This window comes from Oreochromis niloticus, linkage group LG5 (assembly GCF_001858045.2).
Source record: "Oreochromis niloticus isolate F11D_XX linkage group LG5, O_niloticus_UMD_NMBU, whole genome shotgun sequence".
Lineage (NCBI taxonomy): Eukaryota > Metazoa > Chordata > Actinopteri > Cichliformes > Cichlidae > Oreochromis > Oreochromis niloticus.
In genome coordinates, this window is record NC_031970.2 from 22,303,745 (window position 1) to 22,318,886 (window position 15,142).

The following is a 15,142-nucleotide window of genomic DNA, read 5'->3' on the forward strand; positions in this document are numbered from 1 at the left end:
TGACTGGCCCCCACATGCACCTGACCTGAATCCAGTGGAACACCTCTGGAACATCATGTTTTTGACCATCCAATGCTGCCAGGTTGCATTTCAGAGCTTAGCATATACAGGAGCTCATTGATGCCCTGGTCCAAATCTGGGTATCAGAGACATTCATTGTCACACAATAATAATAATATTAATTTGTAATCTTATTCAAGGCATAGTATGCTGTTTTGCTGTGACTAATTTCAGCTTATTAGCCTCTAAATCAGATTCAAGATAAAGATGTTTTATGAAATCATTAGGAAGAAATCTATTTTCTACTTTCCGGCAGGACGTCCTCCATGATATAATTAGTTGAAAATATGAGGAAAGTTATCATAATAGAAGTGACACCTATGCATGAAACTGGCCCCCAAGTGCATCCAGGTTAAAATGGGAAAACACTGATGTAATGAAACACTGTCCCAAACACTGAGATGAATGCAGTAAGCTATGCTATTATAAATGAAACTGATTTTAATCTCTGTCTCTTGTTCATTGCCATCTATAATTTCCTTATTTGAGCTTTCTTGTTTCTAAATTAGTTGTACGTGTCTTATTGGCAATTATTTCAGTTGCTTATATTCACATTGAAGCTCCATCATGCTAAGCATAGTTTGTAAATAGGCTTGGATAAGACAGGAAGTCAGCTAACAAATTAAATTGGAACCAGTTACTCTCTGTGTTCCATGCAAGCTGGAAGAGTCAGTAAAGAAAAACAAGTATATCCATCGGGAGCTCATCAACAGGGGTCTTGAAAAGTGTGTAAGCATGTGGTGCAGCCTGCTTATACAGCCATGGTAAAAAGAGACGCCACCATTTGTAAATTCTAAAGTGTTATGTATGAGGACATAATGAAAAATAATCTGGTCCTTAGTGGGTTCTAAATTTCAGTAAATGCAATCTCACATAAACAACAAAACATGAAGTATTACACTGTCTTGTTATTTATTTAGTTAGTTAGAAAGAAAATGAGCCAAAAAGCAAAAGCAGCGTGTGAACGTCTAAGTGCACCGTTATGAAGAGGGTAAGGTTGAGCCAGGCGCTGCTAATCAAAGGCACCTGATTAACTGATAATCATGCATTAACATAATGCCAATGAGGAAAGACAAGTTTCTAAACAGTCTGTGGTCATCATTCTATTGTGTGAACATTTTTTTATGACTGGAAAACGTTAACGACAGCTGCCGATCTTCCCAGGACTGGACAGCCCAGTAAATCCATCCCAAGGACAGACTGTACAAAAACCTGCAAAAAAGTTCCTGACAGTAAAATTAGAAAAAGGCTGAACAAGTATGTCTTGTTTGGAAGAGTTGCCAGGAGAAAGCCTCTTGTGCCTAAAAAGAACATAGCAGCACGGTTTAGGTTTGCAAAGCTGCACTGAACAAACCACAGGACTTCTGGAACAATGTCCTTTAGACAGACAAGACCAAACTGGAGACTGTGATGTGCAGCACCACACCATATAAACCTCATTAAAACATTTTTTGGAGTCATTAAGTCAACCATGAAATCCTCTGCGTACCAAAATATTCTAGAGTCAAATGTGAGGCCATCTCACATGCAATCTCAGTTTAGGCCAAGCTAAAGCTTTGCTCAAACTGGCTTACGCAACAGGACGATGATTCCAATAACAACAGGAAATCTACAAGAGCATGGACGAAAAAGAAAAGAACCACAGTGTTGCAATGGCCCAGTCAAAGTCCAGACCTCAACCTGATTGCTGTGGTGGGACTTTAAGGGAGCGATGTTAAATGAATGCACATCTCCTACAACGATGTGAAAAACTGAGAGTTATTGAACCACTGGGTGTACTTAGTTTTCCCACACACTGCTACTGCACTTTGGCTCAGTGGTTGTTAAATAAATAATGGGAAAGTGTAATAAGTCATGTGTTGTTTATCTGTGGTTTTATTTACCAGATTTTGAGACCTGATAAGAACTTCATCATTTTTTATCATGACCTGATCAAACCTTAGAATTAACAATATTTCCTTTTTACATTATTGGATGTGGGGTCATAGCATCAAAAGAGTAAAAAAAAAGATGATAAATTAATCTGTCAGTAGTATTTCCTTTTTGGTGTGGCTGTATCAGGGCCACATTGTAACACTTGGTTATGCTGAAGTGCTTGGTACCATTGACTTGGTACCCATAAAGAGGGTGTACAGGTTTTTTTTTTAATGGTTCATAATGTCATACCACTTAATGTTTATTGTAATTAGCAACTGTAATTAGTCAGAATTAGTCATTCATCTGTAAATCACAAAACAGCTCAATAACTTTCACAATAACATTCCTGGTTAATTGTATGTACAGCTTTGAGGCAAGTCTTGAGAAGTCTAAAGTGTCCACTCCCTAGTAGTTTCCTTTGTGCTCCTGATTATAAAGAACTGGAACAAATTAGTAATGACATGTCCCTGTGTGGGCACAATAAGAGGGCATAATGGATTTAGAAATAAAAATGGTGGACTTCCTTGTTTGGTCTGAATTGATGCATAGTACCCAGTTCTGTCCTTCAACAAGAAGCACCTTAATTGCTAAAATAAAATGTCCAAAGTGGATGCATAGAACTGGAAAGCTCCACAGAGGAACGTGTTGTGTTTTTAGATGAAGCTCAAGGTAAAGCAAGCAGTGCTTGCTACTACACAGAAGGCTCTCAGAGTTGCTTGGAGCTTGCCAGTGTCAGCATTAAGATGGGCCCCAGGGGTCCAGGCCTGTACATAAAGGTCGCTGTGTCCCCTCAGCTGAATTTTACTAACATACTTTTACAACTAAGTAAAACTAAATCCTAAAATTTGATAATGAAAAACTTGAACACCCATATTGCCGGTAAGTTATTGCAGCAACAGGTAAGCTCATGTTAACAAACCGGTAGCTTTGGGCAAACACAGCAGGATGGCTGAGGAGAACACTGATTTTGGAGCATACTTTGGGAATTAATCCCATCTGTGTCTTTGGAACCAAAAAAAGTCATTCTTCAGCTTGTGCAGCTAGTTTAAAAGCATGATCTTAATTAAAAAATGGCAGAACAAATGGAAATGTGTTGAGTTTATCTGCTCTTAGAGTCAGTTACCGCAGCTGTCCTGGTGTGTGATGAATTCATTGATCTACTTCTGCATGTAGAGAAAATGTTTCTCCTGTTTTGCATACAACGTCATCAATTACAGCTTTGTAACTGTGGCTACATTCCTCTATGAGCATATTATGTGTGCGTGATTGTACGCGCACACATTGTATTGCATTACATTGTATTGTTACACATACCAGTTCATTATGTGATTTAAAATATGTTGTTTATGCTTAAATTGGTTGATTTGATTTGTGAATTTAGTGAACTAAATGCCCGCTTGTCAGGTTGGCTGCCTGTGCAATCCATGTGCTTTGGTGCTGTTCATAGAGCTAGCTAAGCTAGAATGAGAATAAAAAGCAATGATTGTTGGGTCATGCCGTGGGGTTGTAACCACAAACTGTACCATGATGTCCTTTTCTTTCATTTAGCATCTGGCATTTGTCATCTGGCTAATTAGCTTATCACCTTCAACAGTGACTAAAAATGTCCTTCTGGGGCTAGGTACCGCATGCTAATGATATTCTGTGGGGCTACACATTAAAGAAAAGCATCCAGAATTTAAACATTAAACCTGCCTCATCTATTAGCTGCTTATGCCCTGTGCAAGAGCAGGAAGCTTGATAAACAACATTAATCTAGTAATTCAATGGGATAGGGTTTTTTTAGCTAAAGGTCAATAGCCGCTGTGTGAAAAATGCTGACACTTAATTGAAAACATGATGAATTGCTATGTAAAGGGACAATAAGGACACCAACTTGCTAAGAGGTAGATGTCCTACTGAAGCAGATGAACCAGGTATCATGTAAAGTAGTGACATAAGGGACCTTGACATCCATCTATTCATAAACTAATTAAAGTTGTCCTTGCTTTCCCGCCACCAAAAACAATTTCCAAACCTCTTTGTTAAGACTGAGAAAAGCTGTGAATTGTAGTCTTCTACGAATTCTTTACATTTTAGAGAGAAACTGAATCACATCAATTGCAGGTTTTTGTTATAAGGATACTCACTCTTGGTTCTTTAAAGTTAGGGAGTCTAATTGCATCTGAGGATACACATTAAACAATGCAGACATATCAGTGTTTTAAAGCCTTATGAGTTAATTCCAGCAGTGCTGTTGATGTTTGAGTTGGCTTTTGCTCGACTCCATTCTGCTCTGGATTTTCTCTTTTCAAATAGAAGATAATGAAGGGAAAATGATCTGAAAATTATAGGGCATAATAGACCCTCGGCTGCTCAAACTGAAGACAAAATCTGACACTAATGCAGGCTAAGCATGATCCTCAGTCTTGCTCTTAATGGGGTGATAGAGTACTTACTGATAAGCTAATAATAGCTTTCATTTGGTAAGAGGATTATGTTTTGTTTCAATTAAATGGGATTATTAACCTCTGATTCTATTCTCTTTGGTGTTGGGCAGGATGATGAGAAAAAGTTCACTTTCATGATTGCTGCCCACTGTCTAACAATAACTTCGTTATGCTCATATGACTGCTGAACCATGAAGCTTGGATGGATAGAGGGTGCACTAAGAAACTTGTGGCTCTTTGAGAAAGTTATATAACTATCAGTGTAAATGTAATATCAGTAAAATTAACTTGTAAATCTTAAGTCAATAATCTAGCTGTCTCTTCTTGGGAATATTTAAACACTCTGCTGTCGGATATTTATTTCGAAGTCTCGGGATGAGCATTGACACCATTGCCCTCTTGTTTGGGTGGCGCTTTCTGTCAAACTGCTCATTCGCTCATGACTGCTCATTAGTCAACCGCTTGTGGTTTCATAAAACCAATAGAGCTCCATTTTGGAATATAGTATGAGCAAAATTTGCAAAACAGACTTAATTTTCTTATTCAGTATGAGCCAAACTGAGTGACTGACACACACTTTGGTAGCTTTCAAAGAATGCAGGTTTAAGAAACTTCTGCATTGACTTAGTTTTTCAAACCAGGAAGCTTTGTCCCTGCTCTATACAATCTCTGGAAATTTCAAGAGGTCAGTAAAACTTCTGTAACTACATTTCTCATAAATATTAACCTCACTTGTGCATACATTAACATTAGCCATCATTGGTGAGCTTAGACCCTTTTTGGGGTTGCTCAAGCACACCTAAATTTCATCTGAACCCCTCCTAAAAATAACATTGTCTTCTAATGTTATATTTTCCCAATTTCTTTGCTGTAAATTCTGTTTCGCTGTTGCATTTACCTTTCGGTGACTGTGCAAGGATGATGCAGAGGGTGAGAAGGTGAGAGCTGGGCGACGATAGCAAAAGGAGAGAAATAAGCATGAGTGGAAATGTAGTCTGAGGTAAATTAAAAGCAGCAATAATACAATATTTAAACATGTTTAAACATTTGGCCTCTATATATGAAGGCCAAGATTCAAAAATATATATAAAAAAACAAAAGCAGTCCTGATTGGGCTGCTGCAAATGTAAAACCACAACACAGTTTAAATAAGCAAAACTGGATGCTCAATTAATGACTGTGGAAAAAGAACTCTTAGACAGCATATGTAACCTTCAAAAGATAATAAAAGCCAGCCTGTATGATTTATATCTCTTTTAAATTCTCAGAAGCGACCTATTTTTTAGTTGCAAGCATATAAAGTCAAAAGAGATGACGCAATAATTTTTAAAAGTTGCACTAACCCAAGTCAAGAACAGGCGGCTGATTCTGTGAAGTTCTTAGAACGTTGATAGTATCCCTCGAAGCATTGCGGTTTATGATACGTACCTCAGTATTTATTTTGATTGCATTAGATTATGGATTTGTTTACATTGTTGCTGTGTACATTTCGTGTTCGCTTAGTATTGCATTTCTGTATTGATGTTGTAGTCCCCCATGACCCTAAGTCAGATAAGCAGTTAAGAAAACGGCTCAATGAATAGATTTTGTTGTTTGAACTATAATAAACTTGTGTTTTTCCCGACAGGTTGGTGTAATTTGTCGTTCAAGAAACCAATGAACTCGAACCTTTCACTTTGCACTTAAAGGCGGAAGCAGCACAAACACTTAAAAGTTTAAAAATGCACAGACACGTTCACGAGACACGAGCATGTCAGGTGTACTGATGATTGCTGGCTGGTAGAAGAAGTAATCTTTCGTTTATACTACATTTACATTAGAAATGAAAAGCTATTAGGTGTTAAACCCAATGATGTAGTTTTTGTTTTCTGTTTTTAGGGTGTTTTTTTTAATCCCATGTAGCCTTATTACAGACTCCAAAACCTCCAAGATACACCGATACACAAACACACAGAGGATAACAAACAGTCCAAAGGCCACCGGCCAACTGGTGTATTTGGAGGTAATGGTCCGAGAAAGGGGACCTACCAGTTGTTCAAAGAGCTGTAATTATCCTCCCTCACGTACGTCTCAGTGCCAGTAGTCTTGGCACAGTTTTCTTGCACAAGTCTGTGTCTGAGGTATTTTGAATAATTTAAAAGAAACACCGGCTTTACCCAATGCCACCAAATCCTGGTGTTTCATTTCTGAGGCTGTTTGATGCAACAAACATAAAATATCAACCCAGTTATATCAAACAAAGAGAAGAAAAAGAAAAGAAGTGAATATTTTTTCAGTCTCATTTTGAGTCACGTTGCAAATATCAGTGTGAAGGATTTGTTTTTGGCTGCACATTATTAGAAGAGCACTACCTAAATATGGGCAAAGAAAGAATAACTGATCATTTAGTCTGATGGCGCGGCAGGTGCATGTGTGGTGGTTAGAGTCTGTGATTGCCATAAACCCGACTGCTGTTCGCTCCGTTCACTAATAACAGACTCTAAACACTGTCACACTGAGGCTCTGATGTATTGTCAGTGTGTCTAACACTCAAACAGTGACGCCCTTGGCTGCGTCTCGGTATTGCTGCTCCCATCACGGCCTTGTTTTTCCTTTGCTTTGAGGTCACGGTGTAGATGGAATAATCTTATCTGTTGTGCCTTTCACAATTTTTACTTGTTTCAATGCTCGTGTGTCAAATATTTGCATGTCTGAGGAACAGCTGCATGAAGTTAACATAAAAGTTTGTTAGAATATCCGAGGTTATCAAAATATGTGCCATACTTCAGCAAAACATGCAAAATAACTGAACAAAAACAGTAGTTGCAGATTGCTGTGTCCTGTAATGTTATATACCATGTTGCACCACTAGAGGGTGGTGTCATAAAAAAGTGGGAAAAAAGTACCGTCGAAAAAATAGAGTTAAGATGGCGAACTGATAAACATGTATGTAACACCATGCTGCATCCACCGTGTACATTTATGCGCTGCATTCATTAAAGAGGCACTTGTTCCTTGCTGAGGACTTGTTTATTACCGGCCACCATTACACAGATCAATATGAAGAAGGATCAAATAGTAAATTTAAGCTTACATTGAAATGACATATGGGGCAAATCTCATTCCTGTTCTTTCCTTAAATGTAGCCAGGACATAATAAGAGCAATGAGCAGAACGCATTAAATAATATGTTAGCAAATCTTGTTTGCAGGCTAATCTACACAAAATATGGCTAGTTGGTCATTAATCAAAGTGTCTGACAAATTAAAATCTTGACCCCATAAAAGGTCAGGGGTCACCAAAAAGATGGCAGCTGCTAATGAGCTGCTAGCATCACCAAATATATTCAGATTTTTATTTATTTATTTATTTATTGTACTTTTCAGCAATTCAAAGGTTGGTTAATTTGACTAGTTTTAGATGTAAACATTACAATGTACTTTTTCATTAGAGGTGCAGCAATTAGCAGTGCTGGATTCATGCACTACAAAGGTGGGCTGTAATGGCTGACACATCGTTCATTGTGACCATGCCTTTGATTCATCTCACCAATAAAAGCAAGAGGAAAGAAAATACATTTTACTGGTCATAAAGATAATAAGGCGAACGCCTCTGCTTTTATATTCTAAGGCACTGCGCATGTGGAAAAAACAATTACGTTTATCTGACATCAACGCAGACTGATTAAAAGTAATCCATTCTTCACCCTTTCGTGACAAGAGCCATCTGTAGAGATTCCATAATCACCGTTTTTTGGGGGGCAAACAGGCCAGATGTTATTCATGGATTTTGTCGGTAGAACAAACAAACAATGTGTGTTTCGTCCAACAAACGTGAAGCTGGAATTGGGAAGAGTTATTGTTGAGTTGTTTGCTTTATTTTTATTCAAGATCCTGTAAATTCCCTTCAGAGCGGGCAAACCCACATGTAAGTAACTTTTCCAGACACACTACATGAGGTCTTATTGTTTTATTGTTCTATAAGAAGATGTCTTTTAAAATAGCCTGAACTCAGGAAGCTCCTGTAATGAAGTAGGGCATTTCCGCAAAGCTGAGGCCCACATCAAGAACTCTGCATGCAGTATCGTACAACAAGTCTGTTATCCAACAAGTTCCAGCTATCGCAGCTCCATGTTTGAGTGAGAGATGTCTCGAGCTGGTGTGATGCATGACTTAGTTTGCTTGTTTAGACAATCTATCAAGCCACCGAAACCCATGGCTGTAATCTCAGAAATCACTAACGTCCTCTCCTCTGTGAAGGTAGCGTTTCTCAGTAATGATTTAAGTGACATTAGCATGCAGAATATATCATACTCACACTGAGCCAGGAGTGGCAGAATCCTGCAGTACTTTAGAGTGCATTGTTATGCTTTTACATGCATCGAATGACACAAGATCACCCAGAGGAAAATGGCTGAGAACATCATGATCCGAGTTATTACAAAAGCAGCAGGAGCCAAAAGTATTAGCGAGCAGATTCCTTGCATCCTACTTCAATAGAGGTTTGAGCCTGAACCTTGTCTCTAATTAGATCTGTCAACTGAAAGCCCAATATGTGTGGGAACAGCACAGAGAAGTGCTGAGCAAATGGAATCAGTCACGAGGATGGGATACATATGCTGAATAGGTTTTAGTGGGCAGAAAACGTGGAGACCAAACTTACTTGTTTTAATGAGGCTCGATGTGATCACAGCAAATTTATAGGTGCTTCGGAAAAAAAGCATTGCCTGTGTTTACTATAGCTCCAATGTCCACAACTATCTGTAAACTTATACTGTTTTTACAACAGTTGTCTCGGTGCCATATCAGCTGTATGTCTGTGCAAACAGAAAACATCTGTCGGCTCACTCCGCCACGTCTTTCTACTGTCACATGGGAAATTCACACCACAGTGGAACGAAGACAGGCTAAAAGGTAAGAAAACAAATGCAGTGAATAAAATCAATTAAAAAGCGATATAACGTTTAAGGCACACACAAAAAATCTTAAACAATATGTATCCGCCTTTGTAAAAGTTGGATATATTCATTTTAATAAACACTTAGTACTATATGAGTGATTTTGTGCAAATATTTCTGCAAACAAAGATGACTACTTTAAGTTTTAAAGCCATGATTTGTGTGCAAACTTAAGATCCTGTAAATGTATAGTTCTAGTTATGTATAGTATAATACAATATACAGTACCGTGCAGTCTTGAGCTAACCCTCATGTCTTTATATTTTGCTTCCAAAGAGTGGCCGTGAGCAGTAGTTTTCAGGCAGCGGGTGTTTTTTCACTTGTTTTCAGTCCAGTCTTTACACCTGACCATTTTCAGCGAATGGTTTTTTGTTTATTAAGACACTAAAAATTGGCATATAAATTATTTAAGCATAAAAAAAGCATCTGACTCAAGGAATGAACCAGTGTCAAAAATTACACAATTTGACTGACATAAAATTGAATTTTTGCACCAATAAGATGACTTGCACAGAATTATTAGCCAAAATCTTGGTATATCTCAGCATTGTGTGCAGTGTCTGCTTAAAAAAACATTGAGGAAGTTGGACAAGTGGAGGACAAAAGAATAAGTGGCAAGCCTAAAAAAAATCTAAGTAATCTAATCTAAGTCATGTAAGAGGGAAGTATCCAGCAAAGACCTGAGCTAGGACCTGAGACATGCATCTGGACCTTAAGCTGAAACATCTACTGTTCTCAGTGGAAGGGTGTTGACAACAGCTCTGATCAAGTGATTAATGCATTTTTTTTTATTGAAATTCTCATAAATATGTACAGGAGGAGGTCAAAAGAGAGGTCCAGGAGCCAGGATTGGCCCACTGGATGTCTTTAGAGTCACACATACAACCTTTCATACTACACAAGAGTAATCAAGTAACAGATAATCAATTAAATGAGAGAAAAGTTCCTTTTTTGTTTGTTTGTTTTGATTTTACTATCTACTATAAAAATCTGACTTTTTTTTACAATATGTACAAACATACAAACGTTCTGCTTTATAATAACAGGACAGTGTGGGTAATGAGCTGCCAGAACTTTTTCTGTAATTTACAATTTTAGATTTTTTTAAAGTCCAAAGAGTTGTGCCAACAGATCTCTGTCATTAACTAAGCAGCATTTCTTTGTCTTGTAGAAAAACTGAGACGTGCTGTTAAAAGCGCACTTCTTGCTTGTTTGTTTTTTCTTATATCAAAAAATCTCAATAAATATATATATTAAAATGAAAAAAAAAAAAAAAAAAAAAAAAAAAAAAGCGCACTTCTTTTTTCTTCTGTTGCTTTTCTCCGTTCTGGCCCACTTGAAAACAAAGTGAGCTGTATGTGGCCCACGATGTAAAATGAGTTTGACATCCCTGGTCTACAGCCATCTGTAAACACGGTGGAGACTCATGGTCATGGTTAAGAACTGCGTTTCAGCCAGTGGTGTTGGAGTTCTTGCCAAAACTGATGGAATTAGGAAACATCTGATTGGCAGTGGCTTAATTTTTCAACATGACAATGATCCCCAACACACTGCCAGTGCAGTACAAGCATACCTGGGTAGAAAAACACACAGTGGAGCACTATCAGTCATGGATTGGCCTCCACAGTGTCCTAATTTCAACATTATTGAAGCAGTGTGGGATCATCTTGAAAGAGAACAGAACAAAAGGCAGCCATCATCCAAAAAAGAGCTTTGGATGCCGTTCAAGAAGCCTGGTGAACTATTCCTGAAGATTACTTAAAGAAATAACAAGAGAGTTCAGGTTTAAAGGTGTTAAAGAAAAAAAAGTGGTCATAGCAAATATTGAGACTTTTGTAAAGGGCTGGACATTATTAGGAAAACCTGAGCAATATATTCAACACAACAGCACATTCACAAATGTTAACATGGTTTATAATGTTCAGATTTTTAAACAATAGTGTGTATTAGTGAGGTCATAAATGGGATGTTGTACTGGGAAACATTATTTTAGATTACTCCTGCTTGTGATGCAATAAATGTCTGCAAATGAAATCACTGCAGTTATACGGTATTCTCTGTAGACCAGTCGGCTGTAACTTTGCCTCTGAGCTGAGTCTTTTTGAATTATAACATTGTACATATGCAGACTTAATTTACCATCCTGTTCTCCTTCATCACCCAGACACGGGTAAGTCCTTATGCAAATCCCCTCCAATAGTTTCCAGTGAATTTTCTCCTTTAACGCTGTTAATATCAGGAAATTCTAGACCATCATATTTTCCATCTGTAATCTTTCTTACTTTCCTAATGTTTCCATGACGGCCTGTCCTCACCACAAGGAACCTGGACTCTGAGCCTTGTCAATTTTTCTCTCTTCATGGGAGGAAAGATCCGTCTAACACTCTGCTCTCTGCTTTGTCACACAAGCCTCTAACTGTTGCAGCCTTCTTTCCTTTTCAAACAATCAATCAAGCACAAACTTCGAACCAGACTTCCTGCTGCTTAGCACTCGAAATGAATTCACAATTATCCACACCTAGTTAAACCCATAAGCACCACTTGGATGATTTGTTGCTTGATTTTTTTTTCTTCTTTTTTTGGCCAAAACTACACAAATTAAACGCTAAAACACGATCAACGAATAAACGGCACACAATACCAGTGTCACATTTCAGCGGCCTCACCTTTAATAGATGCACAACATGAAGCTGTGTTCTTCAGGCGGCCTGCAGCTCAGACTGAATCTGTGCTTCTTCCTCACATTAAAAGGTTTCATGTCACCTGAGCATATAACAGAATTAACAGCATATTAGGCTGCCCTCGTGAAGCCAACTGTTTCCAAGTTTAGCACCAGGGGGTTTACCCGAATTGAAAACAAAAAGAAAATAACCATGGAAACATTTTTTTTTGTATTTTAAGTTTAAGTTACAAGCATTACTGATGCATAATAGAAAATTGGAATATTGTGTATGAGATCAGCAGTGATAATTTGTTATAACAGTTATTCTGCAAAGACAAAGGTGTACAGTAAGGTTGGCTCGCTTTATGACTTGCAGGGTTTTAGTTTTTCATGCTACACCACAGTTGCTTCAATATACATTAGCCAGAACATGTTTTTGTTAATGCATCCTGTTGAGGACCAATCTGTTCTCAGAATGAGCACCTCTACCTGCAGACAGAAACATAACACAGAAATGTATTTTATCTTATTTATTTTGTCCCTGTTTGTTGAAAATGGAGTGTTTATTGAATCTTCTGGTGTTTTTTTAATGAATTAAATATCATTTTGTATATATGAGTTTTAATTTGCATCATATTTGCGACATCCTTTTTTTTGTTCCTTTTTTCCAATTTATTGGTTTAAAATGATATATTTAGCAAATTATTTAGGTTTTAAGGTCCACAGTGGTGATGTAGAAGACTCAAATACTTATGTTTGAAATATGATACACTAGTTGTTAAGGGGTTAAAATCTGCATTTGTCATTATTACTATGGCAATTAGAGGTAAAGGCTTTTAAATAGAATAACTTGGGTGTACTGGATTTATTTAACACATCCCTAAAGCTAAGATTACTCCTCTACATATGTCTGTTTGCACAGACATATTTTACATTGTCTGCCTTTTTGGTAACTCACTTATAAGGCCCAGACTTGGCAGTGTGGCTTCAGCCTTTCTCTGTTGTCAGATAGCATCGAGACACAGCCTCTGACAAACCCCCCCTTAAAGCTTCGCAGCCCTGATGGACTGGGGATGTGCTTTTCATTTTCATTTTCAGAACCATTTTGCAAGCATTTCTCACTTTATTCCACATTTTCTTCCATGAAACGTTTTAGCACTCATCAAACTTTCTGCAGAGCTGCAGATCGTGACGTACTGAATGTACTAAACTTTTCCATTTTCACTTCTGCTATATTGGGACAATTTCTCTTGCTATTCTGTTATTTTCAGACCTCCCCTGTTTCATTACCTGCTGACTCACTCTACGCGTCTCACCAGAGATCTAGTTAACAACCGCATTAAATATTTTCGCTGCAGATTGCACAGTAGATTCAATTCATTGTTACCCTTCTTTTCTTCTTTGTCTTCTTAATTTACAGTCGCTGCTAAGCCATCTTCTTTTTTTTCTTACGTAACTGCTTTCAAACTCCAGGGTGCCTCTGCCTTTTTCCAAACCCAAAGCCACAAAAGTGGGAAGGATCCTGTGGCATAGATATATTTTCCCACAAGGCTTTCAAGGGTGTGTTGTTGGAAATGTAAACAGCGTGCAGTAGCAGACAAATCCTATTTTTCATTAAACTCTGTCAAATAAATCACATAAAAGAGCATTTTAATATGTTTTTTTTAAAATGTGGTCATGAAAAAAGCAAACCTCAGGACTCATTAAGTGTAATCATCTACACTCTGTCGATTTCACATGGTTAATGGTGTATATTATTTCTCTATCACTCAGAGATTGGCTCACATTATTTAGTATTTCACATGATATTTAGCACAAAGCCTTCTTCTGTGTTTTTTTTCTTCGTTTTGTTCTGTCATTTCTACACTAACTCTCCAAATTAATCTATAACAGTTTTCATGTTGGTGTAGGACTTGCACAACATCCTTCACGCTTAAGTAGTATTAATCACCATTGTCATTTGAGTCCCTAAATCCCAGTGCAGTGCTGCTCTTGGCAGCACATGTAGGAAGAAAAAAGAAGTATATGTTCAGAGGAATCACGCCAATGTAACACATGGATATTAACATTTCAAAGGCAAATGTCTTCTCCCCATGTGTGCGAGATCATCATTCTGTCTTTCTTTATTATATACATACATATATATATATATATATATATGTATAAAGCTGATTAGCATCAGCACAACACAAAGTATAAAAAGGAGAATAAAAGTTAAAAAAAAACAAAACATTTTTCTTGCATCAAGATGGAGCTGTCACATAAGCAAAACCAGTGTTATTCTTGTCATGCTGGACAGTTTAAAGGGACCCTTAGAAAATCAGGAAGACGTTTCCAAAACTTAAAGCAGCCGAGTCATGCATCTGGTCTAAGATGCCTTTTGATTCAGCCAATAAAAAGCATATGCTGAGAGCACCAAGGTGCCTTTAAGAATAGCTCTTTGTCAGGTCTCAGTGCCTCTCCTAAAAAGCTTGTGCTTCAGACATTTCATATGCCAGCCAGCACTTCCTCCCATTCATAGCCAGATCAGCTTCAAAGGGCGAAGATGATGTCACAGGATTGAATCCATTACCATTTATAGTGTGCCTTATAAAAATGAACTGCGTTCTTTTTCTTTTTTAAATGTCATTTCATACGTACAATCAACACGTTTCTGATTTTAAATTATACAAATGTGTTTTATGGCACAAAGTTATTCACCTGTATTTGCCTGCACTCACATTTAGCCTGTGATTTGTTTGGGATTTATGAGTGAGCTTGTGTTTATTAAACACATGTTTACTTATCTAGCTCATACAAAATTTGACTCTGGGTGTCTTGACGTCAGGATCCCTTCAGGTCTCCAGCAGAATAAAAACATATTTCACTCTGACTGCTCAGGCGGTTTCAGAATATGAAAACAGCTTAATATATCTTCTATATCAGACTTCAGTTTGGAGCTAGTGTTTTCTTCATAGCTTTCTTGATATTAAATCTGACAACAAACAATCTTCATAAATGAGGCTGGTTGGTTATAAAATGAGCTCCGTGATTTATTGCAGATCTGGAGGAGAGTTGGTACTCCGAGCTGCAAACACCATCGACGTTACTACTGAATAGTGCATATAGCCACCTAGTGGTAGTGTTGGTGATGAGTAA